We start from the raw sequence: 21,579 nt of genomic DNA on the forward strand, positions 1-21,579 counted from the left end.
CTGGCTTCTTACTTAACACAGCAGGAGACCAAACATGCTTGACAAACTTCCTAAGAATTTCCAAATAAAATACCTATAAACATACCAACAAGTTTAAAATTGCCAATCACATTATAAATTATGGAGTAGTCAAGAGCATACATCAAAGAACAAGTGGTATTCTTACCAGTGCGGCTGGATGGCTTGCGAGGCACATTCCTGGCCTGCATTCCACACATCTACCTACTGACAGTCCCCAAAGAACTGGACTGTTAGATAAGGTATAATTCAGATAGAAAAATATTATGAAACATATTAAGATTATGCAAGGCCTCAGAAAATAAACCATTCATATCTTCCTCCTGAGATAATAAATCAATTAATCCTTAATATTCAGGCAACTGAAATGAATCAAAATCAAGGACTCGAGGATAGCATAAAATGGACCAATGGTGAACTTGAAACCAATTAAATAGAGCTAGGGCATAATAATCAAGAGCACAGGCTCTGGGATCAGAGAGACCAGCAAATGAATCCTAGCTCTGCCACTTACTAATTGTGGGACTATGCAAGAGTTATTTAACCTCTGTGAATCTCACTGAAAAAGTGAGATTTCTATAAAGATTAAGTAAAAAATGTGGCTAAAGTACTTGATGCAGTTCCTGACATATAGCAAGTACCTAATAAATTTAGCTTTTATTGATCCTGTTAATTTTGTTAACTGTGGTTACAAAATAGAAATTAGAATTAATTTTAAGAATACTACATTTTGAGGAATAATTGTATACAAATTGAGCATATAATACAAGATTAAATTAATAATGACAAGGAAATAGTGAATGCTCAAAGAAATCAAGTATTACATGTATTTAAAATATATCATATATGCTTGTCTTAATTAGGGGAGCTATAACATAGTTTTGTTTTGGACTTCTTGAATTATAGAAGTTTTGTTGCATATGCATATAATAAGTGTAAAGGTTAAAAATCAGGGTTTCTTTTTTAACTTTTAAGAACACCAGGAGGTTAAAATATAGCCCATAAAACAAAAACTGAGAAAATAAATATACACAAAAATATCCAGAAGCACAAAATAAAATGGCAAAAGTAAGGTCAAACATATCAACTGTAGTAAAATATGTGAGTTAAATGTTCTTAAACTTTCAAATTTAGATTAGAAAATAAAACCCAACCATGTTGTTGTACAGACTCATGAAAGATAAATGATACAGAAAGGATAAAAATAAAATTAATTAATGATTTAGAAAACAGTCTAAGAATAGATTTGATAAATATATCAAGGAGCTATTGCTCTGAAATAAAAAATTATGTGACCTCTGGAAAGTTTAGAAATAAAAAAATAAAAATAATAAGGAAGCATAATATATACAAAGGAGATTCTAAGGTTAAGAGAATGGATGCTATTCATAGTTGTATGCTAATAAATCTAAAAATCTCAATTGCAACTTTATGGACAAATTAGTCTCAACTTTAGATCATTTGTCCAAAACACAGAAAATGATTAAAATTAAGAATTTATAGGCAGATAGCCTCTCCTCTGCTGTTCTGCTCACTGTGTATTCGATAAATTTCCATCTCCTTAAAAAAATGTATTTAGTAAAAATAGCATTATCTTGACAAAATTATCACAAAGAAGATTATAGCAATCTTACATATGTACACAGATGAAAAATAAATTGAATCCAGTGAATTCATAATTAGGTAGGATATATACAATGAACTCAATAACTATTTGATGTTAGGTAACTTATTACTTTAATGTATCACATTAGTGAATCAATTAAAAAATAATGCATAATACAATAATATCCAATATCCATTTTATTTTTTTTTAAGTTTTATTTATTCACTCATGAGAGACACACAGAGAGAGAGAGAGAGAGAGAGAGGCAGAGACACAGGCAGAGGGAGAAGCAGGCTCCATGCACCGGGAGCCCAATGTGGGACTCAATCCCGGGACTCCAGGATCACGCCCTGGGCCAAAGGCAGGTGCTAAACCACTGAGCCACCCAGGTGTCCCCCAATATCCACTTTAAATAAACTCAGTATATACTAGAAAGAGAATGATACATAACATGGTTTTTTAAAAAGTATCTAAAACCAACAGCAAACATTTAATGATGAAACTCTGGAGGCATTTGTTTTAAATCAGGAACAAGAACGATGTGCACTAGAATCATTGCTAACTAACATTGTAAAGGTCTAGGGGATGTAACAAAGCAGAAAGTAGAAAGGAAGAGATAAAAATTGTCAGTATTTGCAACCAATATGATTATAGGCTAGAAAATCTAACTAAAAATGATTAAGATTAATAAAAATCACATGGAGGTGGCTGGATATGATATAAATACTTGAAAAATTAGTAGCTTTTTAAAGTATCCAAAATTAAATACATGAGACTATATGACAAATTTAACTGAAAGATATAGAACGTAGTTTGAATAAATGGAAACATGGAAAGAGGGAACATTATGGAGATGTTCACTCAGATATTTTCAAATTAATTCATAACTAATTTTATTCAACAACCCAGGATAGTTCTGGAGGGTGGAGGTAGTGAGAAGAACACTTGACAAAAGATAGTTCTAGAATTTATCTGGAGCAATAAACAGGTAGAATTTACCAAGAAAAACATATAGAGAACACTAGTGAGGAAAGGATTCTTTCCTATATAAGAAAATGTATTACCAGCATTAAATAGAATAGTATAGGTAAAGGAATCCACAGGTAGAGCAGTGAAACAAAACAGCTAGGAAGTAAACTCTGGTTATATTTGCTGATATATAGAATAAAATTCTTGAAAACAAATGTGCCCAAAACCTTCGTGTAATGGCAACATTTTCAAAGTGGAAAACTAGAGCCCTAAAGTATTGCATCAGTTCAGAGGCAAAGGAGAAAATGCATCTGTTGTATCTGTAATGTAGCTCATACTGTATATTAGAAAACAAAATCTGTTTTCCCTTACAAAAGTAGCTTAAAATTACCTCCAATTCATGTATGGTAAAAAGAACCTTAAAATGTTTCTCAAAAAAATTGAAATAAGGCTATGTCTTATTTAGGTGCAAATATAGCTCTTAAGAATCTACTATATAATAAAGGAAGCAATAAAATCCATCTAAAGGAAGTAGATGAGTGAATGTGCTCAGTAATTAAGTATTTGGGAGAAAAATAACTTTACTTATCTACCTTATATATTCAGCCAAAACAAATTAAATAAGCATAAAAAATAATACACCATAAAGATTAGGGGAAAATGAATATTTAACTGCTCTCATAATTAGAAAGGGCTTTTTAAACATAAAGGTAATGGGAAAGATTAAGAGATTTGGTGCATAAAAATATAAAACTTTTACACAGAGAAATATTAGAGACTTTTAGAACGCAAACAGAACTTGGAAAATATTTCTTAAAATGATTGGATTAATATTTCTGTTGGATAAGGAGATCTGAGAAATCAGTAAGAAAAACACTCACACCCCTATTGAAAAATTGGGCAAAGGACATAAACAGATTCATTCGCAACTTGACTAGTAAAATCAACCTGACTAGTAAAAACAAAAATACAAATTAAAACAAGATGCCATTTTTTACTTATTGAATTGACAAAGATTTATTTTAAAACCTAGCATATGGGATCCCTGGGTGGCGCAGCGGTTTAGCGCCTGCCTTTGGCCCAGGGCGCGATCCTGGAGACCCGGGATCGAATCCCACGTCGGGCTCCCGGTGCATGGAGCCTGCTTCTCCCTCTGCCTCTGTCTCTGCCTCTCTCTCTCTCTGTATGACTATCATAAATAAATAAAAGTTAAAAAAAATAAAAATAAAAAAATAAAATAAAAAAAAATAAAACCTAGCATATTAGCCAAAGTTTTGGTGAAGTGGACTCTCACATAGAAATAAAAAAAATTATAACCTTCCTGGAAATAATTTATACAAATACTCTAGGTCTTTGAAATGTTTCTACCCTTTCACTAATAACTTTCCTTTTAGGAATCTAGGCTAAGAAAATAATTAGGTGGTGATTTATATTTATGTACAGTTTTCATTGCAACATTATGTATAATAGCAAAAAAATGGAAATAAACTAACATCAAAGTAGAATGTTTAAATAAATTGTGTTATAATTCATGTGACGAGCTAATAAAAATTATGTTTTTAAAGCTTACAAGTCAAAATGCTCATTGTACATTAATAGTAGGATATAAAACATATGGACAGCATAATAACAAAGATTAAAAGGCAAATAAATATGCATAATTTTACATTTTCTATACTGTACAAAAATAAATTCAATAATCTGTGAATAAAAGTTCTGGACCACAACTAATGAGATAAATTTATTATTAGAAATGTAAGGTTCTGCACGCAAGCTCAAAAAATAATCCTTTTCCTAACTTAATTGTTGTGTTTATGGAAAAAACCAGGGGCTTTAGTTGCCTCCACAATTGGTGATGACATTTTAACCAAAGCAGACCTGGGTCGCCTTCATGGTGGGCTGTGGTATCCAGGTGGGGGAGACAACAGTCTCCTGTCCTCTGTACAGGTCAAACCACATCTTGAGCTTGGGCTGTCCATGGTTTCAGGAGCTAAGGAGATTCCTCATCTCATCTTGGTCGCATTCAATGAGGGCAACTAGAAGAGCCATCTGGAAACCCTGTTACATAAGGGTCTATGGAGATTTTGCCTAGAGAGAAGAATATTTAGGGACAGTGTAATAGCTGATTTCAATTACATGACAGGGCTGTCACAAAGAAAAATCAGTCTAATTTGAAGGGACTTCAGGAAGCAGAACTAGTTCTTGGGGAGGAGTTAAATGGACACAATTTGAGAATAATATAGGGTAGGAGTTATAACAATTCAATGTGTGAACAAATGAGAGTTCATCTTGAAAAACGGTAAACTGCCCAGGACAACAGGGCTGAACAGCCCTCCTTGAGGAGTGATCATGAAAGACTTCATTGAGCAGAAATGGGCCTAGAAGCCATTGAAAGACCCTTCCAACAGTAAGTCTGTAGTTTCATCAATGACTGACTAGAGGCCAGACAAAAGCTTGAAAAGTAGCACAGATTCTCAGGCCAGCGGTTCTCTTTCCTATGCCACAGAATCATTTCATCTGTGAAAAACAGATTGTGAGGCCCCACCTCCAGAGTTTCTGATTCAGTTGGTCTGGGTTGGGACCTTGGAGACTGTATCTCATCAAGCTTCAGGTGATGCTGATGCTGCTGGTCCGGGGACCACACTTAGAGATCACTTAGAGTAACAAATTGTGGCATGGGGTGGGGAGGGGTTGAGCCTATAGCCTAATTATATAAAAAGCCCACCAACAATATATGGCATATGGGAGACACATGCTAAATGATAACTGACTCTCTTATCTACAACTCTTGGACTGTATTATTGAAATTTGTGGAATTAAATCACAGGCTGCTTAGAGGGCTGAATTTGTACCCTGATGATAGGACAGCCTTAACACCAGGCCAAATAAATTGAGGCAGATCACCGAAAGTCTCTAAGGGAAGCAAGTGCTGTGATTTTCTTCTATTCTTCCATTTTTAGCTGCTCTGACATGGGAAAGTTCACTGTCACTTAGAAATTCAGAAAGGAGCTATAGTATTGGTCCCAGGCTTCAGAATGGTTCACATTTGGCTTTTTAAATTTTTTCTGCCTTGCTGGATGATTGTTTATGTTTATTATTGTTTTCTTGACTCTAAAAGAAAGCCTTCCTCAGTGAAACACCTTGTCTGATGACAGCATAGTTCATGACACAAAAAACCACAGATGGGCCCCAAAAGTTTGAGGATGTCCCCAGTATCTCTGAGTCATTCTAATGAGGATGCACACCTCTTGTGATTGTCTCCATTCAAAGTGAGCCTCCTTTATTTGAGTTTTCAGCTAATTGGTCTGGGAAGGAATAGCCTTCACCCCACCCCCGACCCCCCCTGCTGCCCTCTTCCCAAGCTTCTGATATGTGGAGTGTGAGCAAACTAGCATACTGTGAGCTCAACACACTCTCAGTTGCTATGGCACTGGGGAGGAATCTGGTTCCTATAGCAACATCAGGTTGACTCAGTGCACCTTATACCACAGGCAGATCTTGAGCAGTAGCTTATTTGATTTCAGGTCAGTCTGGGAGAGATGGGTATGTGTAGTACTGAAAAATATCAGTTTGCCCAGTCTTTCCTGTCTGCTATCTTCTCCATATCATCAAAATAAAAAATAATAATAATTTCACATGCCCTTCCTTTAACCTATAAAAATAAACCAAAGTATTACCTTAATACCTTCTTAAGATTAAGGTTAAGGTGTAGTTTAGAGAGTCAGTTCCTAGTTTTGCCCCATTCTAAAACCAATCCACCCATTGGCATGCCTTGTCTCTAGCTCAGCCTGACCCACTAGTTAGAGACTGAACATTTTACTTATCAGCACTCATTTTCATTTTCTCCTTTTTTTCTGGTTAGTTTTCTCTAACTTCCTTTGGGTCCTGCCTTTCTTCCATGGTGTGCTAGAATTTTCTGGTATTGCAATATTGAGGAAATTTGGCCATTTTGGGTTATACTGAGGTTTTTATTGTCATGGCAATTGTTGTTTTTACCCTTTTCTGCTTTCATGTTATTTGTGGCTTCCATTGAAGCTTTCCTAAATTCTCCATGCCTTCCTTAAACCTGCTTGTTTTCGTGTGACTGGGAACTGGGTGCTACTGTTTGTTCATTGATGAGCATGCAACAGGCTGATGTGCTGGGTAGGCTGCCAGAACATGGCTTTCCAGGCCACCATCCCTCCACCTCTCACTCTAGCGTGTCCTAGGCCATACCATGTTGCCCTTTCAAGCCTGGCTACTAGATGGGAATCCAGCCAGGGGTGGTTTCTCCATTGCTGAGCCTTGACAGAACAGTCAGGGCTCCCTAGCAGCTCACACCCACATAGAGGTCACCACCTCTACAGTTTGTCCTCTCCTTCTCTGTCCATTCCAGAGCGGGCTCCTTAGCCATTCATGTAACAGCCAGAGAATACTAATAGAGCTAATACCCACAGCTGCATAAATGACACATTAGCATTAGGTGACAAACCATCTCCCATCAGTGTCAGCCCTGCTGCATCCAAACAGCACAGTCAGGAAAACAAACAAGGCTGAAAGTCATTCCTTCAGTCTCCAAGTCATGCATCCAGTAGAAGCTGGACTCTTGGAATACCAGGTGGTTCTACACCAGGGTTTGTGGCAGGGGAGCCTCAGAGTTTGGCAGCATTGCGTGGGAATCGGGTAGCAAGAATAACAAAGTGCTTTCAGTGATAGTATATGTTTTGATTTGTATGAAAGCTTTTGGAGAGAAGATTAGTATCCCATTTTCCAGATGGGGAAGCTGAAACTGAGTGGTGAGTGATTTATCAAGGTGATGTTCCTAAGGAAGAGTCAGAGCTGGAACATAAACCTGGGTCCACGGCTTACTTCTCACACCTGCCCTTCTCTCTGGGCCGTAGATGGGCTGAGCAGCCACCCAGGAAGTAGCTCGGCTGCACTGCTGCAATATTGGACGGTGTCTCCCCTGCGTGCAACCTTGGCAGGCTGGGTTGACCTGAGATGTGTTGGGCACAGATATGGCTCAGCTAGGGAACTGCTGATGGAAATGTCACCCAGTGTCCTGGCCTTGCTTGGGGTCTGGCCTCGCCTCCAGCTCCTGCGGGACCTTGAGTCAGGGCATCAGCCACCAGTAGACTGCATCTTAGCTTTCTTACTACAAAGTGAAAGACTCCTTAAGGTCACGTTCATTTATATCACCCTCTGATTAGAAAGCTCTTTGTTGATGAGCACGTTTCCTTTTTAAGGTATTTTCAGCTTCCCATTTATAGTCAATATTGAATTATCCCCGTGGGTCTGTCCAGGCCCCTGCCGTCTATACTCTCCACACATCACACCATAAGGATGCTTTTTATTAGTTATTATTATCAAATTGAGTCCTGGCCTTAGCATTTTGCTAATGTGCTCAGTAGGACCAGAGGCTTTCTGACAGTGGTAACCTAGTCGGTGCAGAGCCCTTGGCCCTGCTGGTATTGTCTTGAGCTCATGGGTAACTCCCAGGCTAACCACACTTGAAAGCAGAAGTGTTGGCCAGGCCACATGGATTGAGAGCTATCTTTTTTTCCCAGGGGTGAAACCAGTCAGGATCTTCTCACATGGGAGGATTGTAAGAGATTAAACCAACCTGGGCACTGTCAGAGAAGAACCAAACCACCCAGCAAGCAAATGAGAAGGGATAGGAAGTGGGCCAGACAGGGGCCCCATGCAGCATCCTTTGCCTAGCACCTTGCCCGGTGGTTGACAAACTCACGGGCATTTGATAAATTTCGGTTGAATTACCACAATTGCTCAGATAGTAGGAGCAGCTGAGCCCAAATGGAGTCTCTCTTTAAAGCCTCAGCCTTGGGGAAACGGTATCTTTTTTTGCAGTAGAAAGCGTACTGCCATCCAGGCTACAAGGGACTAAAAGTCCAGGTGGGAGCCCTGGCTGTGTGATGTTAGGCAAGTCATTGAGCTCCAAGCCTTGGATCATGAGGACAAGCACCCCTTCCTCTCAGACTTGTTGCCAAGTCCTTACGAAATGCGCCTGAGCTTGGGGAGGGAGCGGGGCAGGTGGTGGTGGGGAGAACGGGGGCAAGGTCTTAGCTTCATATCCCCAACACGTGGCATAGTGCTGGTGCTTGCCAAGGTCTCAACAAAAAAATGGTGGTTGGATAGATGAATAGATGGGAAGACAAATAAATGAACAGGGAACGTTCTGGGAGCTGTGGAAGACAAGCCTCACTTACTTTGAAACGGTTGTGCTGCCGTTTTCTGTAACAGGCCAAAGGCCAGAGCCCTGCTGTCAGCTTCTGTCCAGAGAAGCCCCGGGGGGAAGCGTGGGGCACTAAACTGACCCAGAAACACTCAGGCACACAGCTTCCATTGGGGTTCTACTGCTCTGGGCTAAGTGACGCTACATCTGTAGCTAGAAGCAAGCATATGTTCCAGGCACACCTTTCTGCCCAGAAAAACCTCAGCCTCTGGTCTGCTCAGCAGAGAAGGGGTGGGAGGCGGTGGCAGCCCCAAAAGTGCGGCGCACCGAGGCCCCACACGAAATATGCTCTGCTGCCTGCTGGCTGGAGATGGATGACAGTAATCACAGAGACGATAATCTGGCCTTTTCTTTCAGGCCCACCTGCTGCTGCTGTTGTCATGTTCTGGGCTCTGGTGCCATCCTCTGCAGTGCTGGGGCCTGCATCTTGGCAGCCCTGGGGTAATAATTAGGGGCGGGGCAGCTCCCCAGCTGGTGCGATATATTTGAGGAGGGGCCTGGAGAAGAGAGGATGGCTAGGACCCAGCCAACAAAAGGAGAAATTAAATGGGCTGTCCCAGGAACCCACAGTTAGCATTTAAACTCCAGCATGAGCTGTGAGTTTCACCCGAAAAGCAAAGCGGGGATTTCATGGGGTTTAGTCTCCCCTCCTCCCCCATTCCCTCTGCTACTTGTGAGTACAATTTATTCTGGTGAGGTTGGGGTGGCTCTCAGCAGAAGCACTCAGTTATGATGCTGTCATGCCGTAAGGCTCAGGGGCCAGCTGCAGGGCTTTCAAGGTATCCCATGCAGTGTGAGGACAAACACAGTGACAGAGGCAAATGAGTGTGACCTCACCAGCTCCACCATGGCCCCTGACCCATTCACAGCCCAGCCCTCAAGGACAGCCTTCTTGCTGAGTGCCCTCCACCTACATTCCACAGGCTGTCAACACAGGTGGTAAGACCCAAATTCAGAGGGAATTAGGATTTTGTTTCATTTACCATTAGTATGTTCAAACTGCCATATTGGTTGTGGGGAGACAGCCAGGAGGTACTGAGCAAGTATAACCAGAGATACTGTGCACTGAGCACATTCTGTGTTCGGTGTATCCTGTCACCCACACCCATGCTTACAAGATAGGCTGTATCATCTCCACTGTGCAGTGGAGAAAAGTGAGGCTCACTGACATTTGATGGCTGGCCCAAGTTCAAAACCAAGAGTGCCGGCTCCTAGACCTCTTTCTATTTCTCAGAGCCATCCAGAACATGGCCCAGCATTTCCTTAATAGAGGCGTGGAACATCACCACCTCTCGTGTGTGGAAGACCCAGGGAAAGGAGGTGGTCCTAAGACCTCCAAATGAGGTCCTGAGCCCGAGAGCTGGGTAGAAGGGGTTTGCCAAGGAATCTGGTGCCCTGGAGCTGAGAAGAGGGTGGAGTGGGCTGAGAGCCCTCAGCAGAGCTGAGCTATAACTTCTATTCAGCCGGGAGCTCATGGAAATCACTTGCCCTCATTTGGATTTCAGCTTCTTCTGGAGATGATGACGACAAAAGAAATCATATAATTCATGATCACAAGAGGGTTAATAACTGCCTGGGGCCAAGTGAAGCAGCAGGTCTTGGGAATGGATGCCAGAGGTAGAAACAGCCTCAGACACACAGGTTGGGAAATTAGAGATCAGCCTGCAGGGAGGGGTCTGGGAGTCGTGAGGGACGCATGGGCCCCCACGTGCAGAGCGGTTGGAAGGCTCTATGCGCAGGTGACGGCCAGGTCTAGCGCCCTCGATGCCCTCTGCAACCCGTAGTTCTTTAACATTCTTTTTCCACAAAACCACCCGTCCTCACGACCTGTGATCCCTCAAAGCCATCAGACACAGGCACGGTTGGGCAGTGTGTCGCACACAATGGCAGTGTGTGCAGGGCCGTGCCCAGGGCAGGTGGTGGGAGGCGTCACCCTAGACACACAGAAGGGAACACATTGTCGGTGCAGAATTTAAAAACCATAATAAAACTGACAAAAAGTCGGTTTGCTTTGCATCGCCATGACGTCCCGGCGATTCTAAATACCGTCCGTGGTAGAAGGAAGATTGCGCGACAGGGCAAGCTGCTTCCCCCGGGCCTGGGCCGCAGAGCCCGCCTCGCCCGTCAGACCCGCCTGTTCTGACAGCGCCGGCGAGGCGAGGCCGGTTCCTCGTCAGCCGCGGGCCCCTCGGCCAGCTTCGCTTGTCTGCCTGGTCGGGGCCACCTTTACTACACAGATCTAGCTCCTTTGTGCTTGCATTTGAGAATGGCAGGAAACCCCAGGACGGTGGGAGAGAACAAGCAGGGAAAACACCATTCTCCTCCTTTTGTGATTTACTTATAAACGTCACAGAAATATTTCTGTCTGGGACGCAGGGGTGGCTCAGCGGCTGGGCCTCTGCCTGCAGCCCAGGGCATAGGGCATGATCCTGGAGCCCCGGGATCAAGGCCCACGTCCGGCTCCTCGCAGGAAGCCTGCTTCTCCCCCTGTCTGTGTCTCTGCCTCTCTCTGTGTGTCTCTCATGAATAAATAAATAAAATATTTTTTAAAAATGTAATATTTCGATTCATTTTAGATTTTTGCAAAGTGCTTTAACTGAGGCCTAGATCCAGGGCCTCTCTTGGCAGTGTCCCTTTAAGCAGAAGCGAGGGAGGGATGGCATGGCAGGGATGCGTGGAGCTGCTGAGGTACTTGTACTGTACAATTTTCTGGGTCCTGACTGATAAATTATTGTGCGTCTTCCGTGTGCTCTGACACACAATACAATTTGTCCATGTAGCAGTGATGATAGGCTGTCCTGGGCTGATAATCGAGAACCCTTTATTTAGCTCCTTTAGCCTTTTAGAGAAATCTTAAGTAACTGTTCATGTCCCTTTATCAGTTTTCTCTTCCACATTTTAGCATAAGTGGAAAAAGCTTTTAACCTTGAGAATTTTACTCACATGGGGGTTGGGGGCGAGGAAGATGTGTTGTTAAAAGTGTAAAGGAAGTGGGAGGATCTTGACACTCTCGGCTGGAATGGCTTTTTCTTGGCCTGCCTCATGGGAGTGTGAGCCTGTGTGGGTCCTAGAGGTTGTTTAGTCCACCATCATTTTACTGGTAAAGAGAGGAGACCCAGAGGGGAATAACTTGCCAAGGTCATGTGGCAGGTCCAAGGCAGATCCACCCAGAGGTGAGGCTGAGCCCTGCTCCTCCCCTACCCACCCTCACCATCAGACAGACCACCACGCCTCCCTTGGGCTTTGGGCCCCTGGCATGTCCCCACACCTAAGTGATATTCCAGTCCCCCAGATGTTCAACTGTCCACCCAAATGGTTGGGCATGCCCTATACACTTTTCCACGTCACAGTCTTTGGTGATGGGTCATATCCACACGAAGACAGATGCCATTTCCGTGGCTGTGTAACTTGCCATGTGTGGCACCTGTGTAGTCTAACCCCACCTTGTGCAAAGCAGGCTTTAGCATTTGTATGCCACTTTTTTTTTATTTGGCTTTACATACATGAAGCTGCCTGTTTCCTTAAAGGTACAATGCTTGCAGTTTGGGTTAACTGAATAGCAGTGCCTGGACCGTGGACTTGTGATTCAGACAGAGCTGCCAAAAGGCAACTCGATGGGACCAACGACAAGAGGGCAGGACCAACGACAAGAGGGCAGGCAAGGATTCCATCCATGTGTTGTGATGGTGGGAGGAGCACTCACCGATTGTTCTCTAGCTATAGTCAACTGATTGTTTTTTCGTCCCTCTGGGAGTCTTCTACTAACCTTTTCTAGTAAACTGGGTCCCTAGATAGGTTGGTTTGATTTCAGATGTTTACTCATCCCCATTTCATTCCCAGAGAACAACTACACACAAGCCATTTGGGTCAGCTTTCAACATATCCTCCTGTTCTGATGAGGCCCTTGGAGCCTGGTCCCTGTAGGGCCCCGATCATTCTCGCGGTGAACCCCGTATCGTGGCTGGGGGCATCCCACACTGAGGAGCTAGCTCTCTCTTACATAGCAGCCTCACCTGCCAGACACTCCAGATGCTCCAGCCCCAAGGGAAGATGCTGCTCCTTTCTGCACAAGAAAGGCCCTCTCTGCAGAGGGATTTGTCCAAGTGGGTATCACGAAGGTTTGTTCTGGCCTGAAAGCTGGCACGGAAGGGCTCTGTCAGTGAGCAACATTAGAATTAAAGACATAATAATACTAATTAACTTGCCCATGCCCATGCTCTGTGCATTTATTATTTGTATAGAGATAAAGCCTTAAATGATAGGCCAGCCTCTCTGGGAGCTCCAGTTTGGGGGGGGGGGGCGGTTGGAAGAAGGCAATGTTCTCATTACAGCAAATAAAATGGATGATGCCCTGCTACTGTGGCATACTCCCCAAGGACAACCCGGAGAAGGTGCAGGCTCCTTCAGAGTTTGGCCTGTGTTCTGGGATGTGCACTTTCTCCTGACAGAGTGTGGGGAGGGCAGGGGGTCTAGAGCCCATGGAAGAAGAAAAGCAATTTCCAGGGCCTTGGCCGGCTGCCTTCCTGGGCCTGCTGAGAACCATGTAACAGCAGCCCTCAGCCTGCCCGTGGCTATGGGAAGGCACCTGGCTTCTCTGGCCTCAGTTTTGTCTGGAAGAATGGGGGAAGGTGGAGGATAGATTTGAAAAAAAAAAAAAAAAATCGTCAACCTGAACAGGCTTCAATGAGTCCTTGAAGTTCCTGAAACTATATGCAAAATACAAATGTGCTTCTGGGCATTTTTCAGGGACTTAAAATCCACTGCTTGCCTCTAATTCTCAAAGGTCCCTGAACCAGAGGTTAAGAGCTGCTAAATGAGATGCTCCCCAGGGATCCACCTTGCTCTTCTACTTGATGATTTTAGAGCTGCCGGACCTGGTGGGCCAGGGTCGTGGAAGTGGATGATGGATGTTCAGGTTGAAATATCCTATAAAGTAACCGGAAAAGCAACTGACCAAATGGCTTCCCAGTGATACTGCCCAAAGTGGGTGTCCCTGGTGTCCCTGCCTCATCTGCAACGTCTCTGTAAAGCTGGCTCCCCTCCCTAGGTTATCCTCAACGTAAAACCCAGGACATTGTATCAGTTCTGGGCTAACCCTGAAGACCATTCCAACCATTGGACAGCTCAGTGGTACCCTGTGACGTGGAACTGAGCTCGTCTCCCTCTAGGCTCCTCACAGTCTGGAGCCTGCTCACCATCACTTCCACTCCAACCAGATGAGCTGCACGCAGAACAATCCATAGCACGTCTCATTTGAAATTTGACTAATAAGTCAGTAATAATGAGCTTGACAACTGGGAATGCTTGAGAAAAAAAATCTTCCAGAGTACTTGGAGATATCCTGGGGGAAAATAGAAACAACTTTATTTAAGAATTGGAGCATCTGGGAAAGTCCTAGGAGACTGCTTCCCAAGGGCTACCCGAGAATCCCAGGGCCCCTCTCTGATTAAGTTCTGCCTCCAGCCCAGTGCAGACAGGTTCATTTCTCTTTTGTTTTCCCAAACGTCCCCCTTGCTCTAATCAAGAGTTCTTTACCTAGGATTCAAGGTCTGTAGATAGAATTCCAGAGAGTCCATGAACTTGGATGGGAAATAATTGGATCTTTTCAGATTTCTTACTGAAATGTATCATGTTATTCCTTTGTGAAGACAGACAACAAGCCACAGTATTAGTAGCAGTTTCTGTGACTTCGTCCACCAGTTTTTACTGCGTGTTTTACATGCGTGTTTTCCTATCCCACTGAGATAGTTACAGATGTCTCAAAAGGATTGTATTCCCCTCACCAGTACTTCAAAATTCTGGTGGTCCACTAGGTTTAGTATTTAATACATTAAATGGTAAAGTGTATGTATTTTTATATTGAAAATTCATCTTTTAAATATTTTTGATAACTATATTTCAACATAATTGGTATTCTTTGCAATCCTTTATTTCCATTTTAAAATGTTATTTTGAGAAGGGATCCAGAGGCATCCCTGGAACTGATAGGGGCTCCAGAACACTAACCAGAAGGCTACATACAGAGCCCTACTCCGCATTGACAGTTCACTTTTCAATCCTGTCCTGCTTCTGTCTGGTGTACGTCACGGGTGCAACTCTGAGCTTATGTGAGTGTTGGGATGGGAGAGATAGAGTCCAGGGGAGGGAAAGATGTAGGAGGAAGCTGCATGTGCTAAGAGCTGAAACCAAACACATACTCTACAAGGAAACGTTCCTAACTTGGGAAACCCCAGAATGATTTTGCCCTGGACACTCTTTTACCTCCTCATTTTATAAGAGAATAATTCATGTGTATTGAAAAGGAACTTGCATCAGTGTGGGTCCGGAGGACTTAAACCAGAGCTCCTCAGACAACTTGGGTCAGGTTATTTCCTGAGATTCCCCCAGTGTTCCTTAGAGTCCTGTGGCAGGGAAGGAGCCTTTGCTCTGGATGCCTGGATCACAGCTTGGAAGCCGCAGACTGTGGGCTGAGCAGGGCTTGCTCAAGCCCTCTAGTTGGGGGTGGGGACGGTAGACCCTGGGGTGAGGATTTTGGACTCCAGAGCCAGCTGGAACTCGTTTCCAATCCGAGCCTGAAGTCCCCCCGCTATCACTAACCCTGTGACCTAGGCAAATTGTTTCATCTCTTCGTGCCTCAGCATTCTCATCCATAAAATGGGATGCTGTATGGCTGAGGCATGCCTGGCTTGTCATAAGCACTAAACACTGTCAGGTGTCTGCCCACAGTGCCTGCAGCATTTACAAAGCTCAGGGAAAGGAGGGCGGCTGGGGAGCAGTGGAGACTGAAGCGGGGAGTCTTGTGGTAACATTTAATCTGGGGGATCCTGAATTTTCCCTTTATCTGTCCTTCACATCACAATAGCTAGTGGGTGATAAGGGACCCACAGTGTAGCAGCAGCTCTCTGGGTGGTAAGAATGTGCTCCTTCTCCTCAGTTTCCAAGGGATGGTGTCTTCCTGTCCAGTTGAGTGAGGGGTCGGCTGTGGCTGCAGGATGCGTGCAGGCTGTTCTAAATAGAAGGCTGAAATTCCCAGACAGAGAGGAGGGCAGTCAGTGAAACAGCAGAATAAGTTGGGAATTGTCACTGCTTCGTCTGTAATGATAATGTTAACAGCGATAATCATCATCCAAAGAAAGGATCTTGTAGTCGAGCCAGAGCACAGAGAAGAGCCTTTTTCCCATGCCTTCCTGGGGAGAGCCAGACATTCCGACCACGTCAAAAGAGAAAAAAAACAAAAATATAGCGAAATACCCTTTGCCCCAGTGGCGCCCACAGAGAAACCAGAATATGTAAGATGACCTGCTACAGGAGGGCAGAGGAGGAGAGGGAGCCCAGTCCTGAACTAACCACTGTTTTTGACTTTCTCCTTTAATCACTTTAGAAGAACTGTTAACAGGCAGGAAATCTAATTGATTAGCATTTCACCTCCTGGCTTCCCTTCCTGCCCCAGGTGCTAATGAGCAGAGAAATCACAGATCCCTCCCTACGAGGTCCTTAAGAGGTCATGCGATTGCCACCGGCACCTCAGCTGAACCCCAGTGAATGACAGGAGCACCCTCGTTCTCAAACCCCCGCAGACTAATTTTCTTGCCTCTTGTGATCACACACCACACAGGGGAGCCACAGCACCACTGGGGACCAGCCTTCCACCCGGCCCGGTCCCGCCTGCCTGCCTGCCACCCATTGCTTGTCCCATGCGTGGGGAGTCACCAGTCACCTGTCTTTCTGCAGGAATCCATGTGCCTGAAGACAGTCATTGGATCTCAGTTCCCAAGGCTGCGCAGCTGTGCATCTTTCGCCCCCTCACTCGAGTATGTGGTGTTCACCTCCCTCCCAGTTCTCCTGCTCTTCCTTGTGGGTCCCAGGACTGGGTGCAGAAGCCATTCGAGCTATTAGCCATTCGGGGTCCGGTTATGGAAAGCCTTCTCACATCCTCTCTAACAGAAGCAAGATGCTTATCCTCCGGTACCCAGCTCTTGGTCAGGCCCTGTCTCCTTTATGTGCCTGCTCTTTATCTTTCTTCCTGCAGACAGTCTTGCACTTTATCTTATCTGAGTGCCAAGAGTGACAGGGAAGGGAAGCTCAGGAAAAGTGAGTAGCATGGCCAGTCTGAACCAACTTAATCCTCACCTTGGACCGTTCTAGCACCAGTGAGGGACAGTGAAGGAGACAGGAAAACTGGAGCATCAGGCTTCAGAAGCTTTCAGACCTTCCCTTGCAATCTGAACAGAGCCCCATTCCTCATCATTAGCAAGTGCTTTTGGTTTTTGGTCCACTGGAACTTAGTGCAAAACCAGTTATCCAAAGGGCTTTCTGTGTCCCATTCAGCTTTAATGGTCCCCGTGGATGCCATCTGGAAAGGGGTCAGGGAATGGTCAGCTTCCGGCATGGGAGCTAAGTGACCGGGGAAAGAGAGGATGATGGAGAGAGACAAACCAGTGCTCATTCTGAGAGGCTGAAAATCACTTCCAAGGGCCTGGAGATTTACAAAGATGCAGTCTGGATTCCCAGAGCAAATGAGTCTTTATACCCATAACAGGTTGTAATTTGAGTCACATAGGAAGTTAAGACAGTGAAAACATGAGCAAATGCCAGTGAGATAAAATCAGTCTCCAGGCTGGAAAAGACGTTAGAGGGATCTGCTTGAACTCCTTCACTTTAGAGCTGGGAAAGCTGGCCTGCCTGGATTCACACGGCTGCTCACTGCAGGATGCAGCCAGAACCATTGGCCGGAGTCGTCTGTTCCACTCAGGCCTCTCTCACAGCAGAAGAGCCTCACTGCCCATCTCAGATACAAAACCAAGAGAAAGACTATCAGAAAAGAACTTCCCCCACTTTCTCAGTATCCACCAACAAATAAATTTATTTCTATGGCCACCCTTACCTTGTCCCTGTGGCACCCCTACACCCGAGGGCATCTGGGACCTAGAGCTGTCTTCCATGGCCTCCCTCATGATGTCCCTCCCTCTCCCAGTGTCCCCACTCCCCATAGCTTCATTAAATCACTGCCAGCTTTTGCCTGCAAAATTGCAACCACCTCTGAACCAGTCTGTCTTCTTCCCTGCAGTCTTAATCCATTTGCCACTCTGTAGCTAGAGTTCTCTCTAAAATGCAATCCTGATAAAATCATTTCTCTGTTTAAAAGTCTTAAAATCCTTCAATGGCCCCAGTTTCCCCTTAGGATAACTATCAAACTCCTTAATATGGTTCACAGACTGGTGGTTCACACCCTTGGATGCACATTAGAATCACCTGGAGGACTTTTAAAACTCACCAATGCCTGGGCCTCACCCTTACTGATTCTACAAAATTAATCTGGGCTGGGACCAACCGTGTGCTGCAGCTGGAGCTGCTCTGCCTGGCTCCAGAGAGCCAGTCATTAAATGTTCGGGAATTTTACAAGTGGGTTGTTAAACACAGCCATTATTACAAATTAAACTATATAAACCTACGACTAAATTACATTAAAAACAAAGGTCATAAAATACTCAAAATCCATCACTTCCTAATGATTTGACTGTATTTTCTTACTGACTATGCTCTTGAGGTTATTTGCATTGATTGCATTTGTATGATGGAAATATATAATGCTGTGCTACTGTGAGTATCTTCCCAACTCTGCATTCAGGAGCCTAAAATCTGCCATTGGGGAGTATTCATGCCATGAAAGTAGCAAATGCAACAGATCAGCCCCCGACCCAACCCAGTCATTAAATATTTATATCATTGGGTGAGGCTCATGTTGTGGGCATAATTTTTTTAAAGTTTCCCCAGTTGAGTCTAATCAAAGTTGGGTGCCCTTGGCCAGGATCTGGCTCCTCACTGCACCTCTGGGATAATTTCTTGAAAAACTTCTCCCCTGCTCCCAGCTTCCTTCAGTCTGGCCACACAAAACTACCTGCAGTGGCCTAAGCCACTAAGGCCACACAGTGGCCTAAGTGTCATGTTGTTTCTCACTTGCATGTGACACACTGTTCTCGTGCCTGGAACATCCATTGCTTCCACTCTGGCCTGGCAAGTGCCTGTTGATCTTTCCGAATTCAGCTCAGTATCTGAACACTAGGACAAATCCCCCTCCCCCAAGTCTACCATTCTGCCTTTAGGACCTATTCATATAGAATCTTACAGTACTTTCTGATTATATTTCTCTCTCTGCCTCCTCTGTTAGACAGTGAGCACCTTGAGGGCGAGGCCGCAGCCTGCTCACCTACATCCTAGCATAGTAGATGCTCAGCACATGTTGCAGGTCTCCTGGTCCCCAGCGCGGTGCTCTTCCCGCCTCCATAATACCACGTGACCCAGCCATTCTGAGTTCCTAAAGAGTCGATTGCTTCTGAACCTGTAAGTGGATAGTGCTCTATTCCTGCTGCTGTGGAACCCAAAAGGAAGATGGTTCTCACTTTTCTTTTATTAAGTTAGGCTTAATTGTTTCAGGTTTGGAATGCAGGGGTGCCCAAGGCAGGCGAGAAGGCTGTCCTCACAGAACTTTGAGTCACAGGGGCTCAGGTGAGGAAACAAGCACTTACTGTAAAACATGCTATGGAATGGAAACTTCCTGGCTTCGGGGTTACCTCCTGGTCTGTGGAATGTATGGCTCCCCAGAGTAGGTGAAGCCTGGGCCTAATGTTGAGGAAGGAGGATGGTTGGAAGGTGTTCCATGGAACTGAAACATCCCATGTGAGGGTTCCAGGGCCAGAGAGAGCTCTGTGTGTTTAAGGAACAGAACAAAGCTGGATCATAGAATGTGAGGATATGAGTAGTGACAGCTGAGGCTGGAAAATGAGTCAGGGGCCAAGACAAGAAGGGTCTAGGAAGCCATTCTCAGGAGTCTGGATTTTATCCTGGAAATGGTAGAACACCACTGAAAGCATAAAGCAAGGGAACCTTACTATCAGATCTGTATTTGAGAGAACTCACTCACAGTCATTCAGAAGAGATAAAAATGTGAAAAGGCTTTTGGGATGGATAGAAGCAAATGCATTCAAGAAGCAAAATCATGGAACATGATGGCTGGACTTCATGGTAAAGGTGAGGGAGATGTGAAGATCTGATTGGAGAGGTAGGGAGGCTGATCAGTCCAAGGGCTCATCTCTGAGTTTGTGGAGTTGGCAGTGTCCATGATGCACACAAGTGCAGTTATCTGGGAGGGAGTTAGATTTTCAGCTCTGGAACTTAGAGGAGAGATGTAGGAGAGAAATACAGACTGAAGGTCATCAGCTTGTAGATGGTACTGAACCCACAGAAACAAAGGCCATTCATTGCCAAGAAGAATGGGTAGAGTAAGAGGAGTTTGAGGTATCTCAGGACATCAGTATTTAATAAATGGCCAGAGTAAGAAGGGCTGGTGACCCCCAAGGGCCAGAGACATATAAAGAAACCCAGGGAAGTGTGGAGCCATGGAAGCCAAGGAAGACATGTTTGGAGGAGTGAGTGGTGAACAGAGTCCCACATTCTTGCTGATTGGAGAGGTTAAATAAGATATGGACTGTCACGTGCTCCTTGGATTCAGAGCATGTTGGTCACTTGTGAGGTTGGCAAGAGTGCAGATGCAGTGTTGAGCAGAGGCCAGAGCACACCATGCCGAGAAGAGGGGCAGGGATAAGATGATGCAGATGAATGTGTAAACTCCTTCAGGACATTGGACTGCAAAAGGCAGGGATTGGAGAGGGCCGTATATGGAGGGAATTCTGTGGGATCAAGAAGGGCTTTCGGTTTTAGAGTTTGTTTTCAAGTAGGAGAGGCAAGCTGGTTAAATTTTGAGTAAAAAGGAAGTTTGTGAGCTTGTCCTCTGAATGAAGGAGAGTGACCTTTTAGCATGATCAGTGCCATATTTCATTGTATAACTCCTGTGTCTAACCTGATAGACATTTAGAATTGTCAAAGACACTTCCTTGCTTAGCCACATTTCATTGACAACTGCCTCTGTCGATTTGACATTGCCTCCTGATTGTCCATACTTTGGGCCTCGTTTTTCTCTTCCTTGACAGTTATTTAAAATAAGCCTCCTGTCACCAGCCTTTTGGGGGCATCATTAATCCCATATGTTTGTGCTCTGTTCTCACTCCTGCTCTGCTCCAACCCACCCATCCCCATCTCTAACCCCTCTGGCCCTGAGTTCATCTCTTCCTTCCTTCTTTCTTTTCTGGGCAAGTTCCAACTGGTTAGGATGTACTCATGTAGTTCCTGCCTCTCCTACCTCTCATTTGTCAGAGTTTACAGAAAGCTGTCAAGGGGTGTCTCCCATTCCCAAGCTGAGGAAATCAGGCTGAATTTTGATTACAGCTTCTCTTAAGAGCACTTCTAGAAATCACAGAATCATAGAACCTTATTACAGGAGTAGAAGTTGAGAGGTCATCTAACCCATCTCCTTACCCCTTGCAGTTTGATTTCAAAACTCTTTATAAATAGATCTTCTTCTTGAAGATTTCTATGTAAAAGATCACAACCCAAGCCTATGATTAGGGTGACCATATAATTCAGCATTTGAACAGGGATACTTGCAAGAATGAAATGAAGGCCCTAACCAAATAGGACACCAAGACGATTGAGGTAAATTGGGACTGTTCTGGGCTAGCCAGGACACACAGTCATCCTATATATAATGAGCATGAAGGACAGAATCTGAGAAAAACTTTTTTGGCTAATGTCTAACATTAGAAGATAGTCACAGAGCATTCTCTATATAGGATAGGCATTGTTCTAGATACTAGAACCAAAGATGAATAAGACACAATCCTCTCCCCAAAAAATTATT

The 21,579-nt window shown here is 44.4% G+C and overlaps 1 protein-coding gene and 1 long non-coding RNA gene across 44 annotated transcripts in view; one reads left to right on the forward strand and one right to left on the reverse strand.

Annotated features, from left to right (window-relative positions):
* Positions 1-9,589, reverse strand: part of LOC140617709 (uncharacterized) — a 28,526-nt gene extending 18,937 nt beyond the window's left edge. Inside the window, exons 1-3 of one of the 3 annotated variants that reach the window (XR_012017896.1) lie at positions 8,800-9,251; positions 4,472-4,681; positions 3,693-3,782 (exon numbers count right to left, since the gene is read on the reverse strand). This is a non-coding gene — a long non-coding RNA (uncharacterized lncRNA). Of the gene's footprint in view, positions 1-3,692; positions 3,783-4,321; positions 4,682-8,799 lie in introns of those variants that run through there. The other 2 variants (XR_012017894.1, XR_012017895.1) reach the window with 2 other exon arrangements.
* Positions 1-21,579, forward strand: part of CACNA1C (calcium voltage-gated channel subunit alpha1 C) — a 746,185-nt gene that overhangs the window by 396,917 nt on the left and 327,689 nt on the right. The gene's annotated exons all lie outside the window — the stretch shown is intronic.

The sequence above is a fragment of the Canis lupus genome, chromosome 25 (assembly GCF_048164855.1).
Source record: "Canis lupus baileyi chromosome 25, mCanLup2.hap1, whole genome shotgun sequence".
NCBI classification, from domain to species: domain Eukaryota; kingdom Metazoa; phylum Chordata; class Mammalia; order Carnivora; family Canidae; genus Canis; species Canis lupus.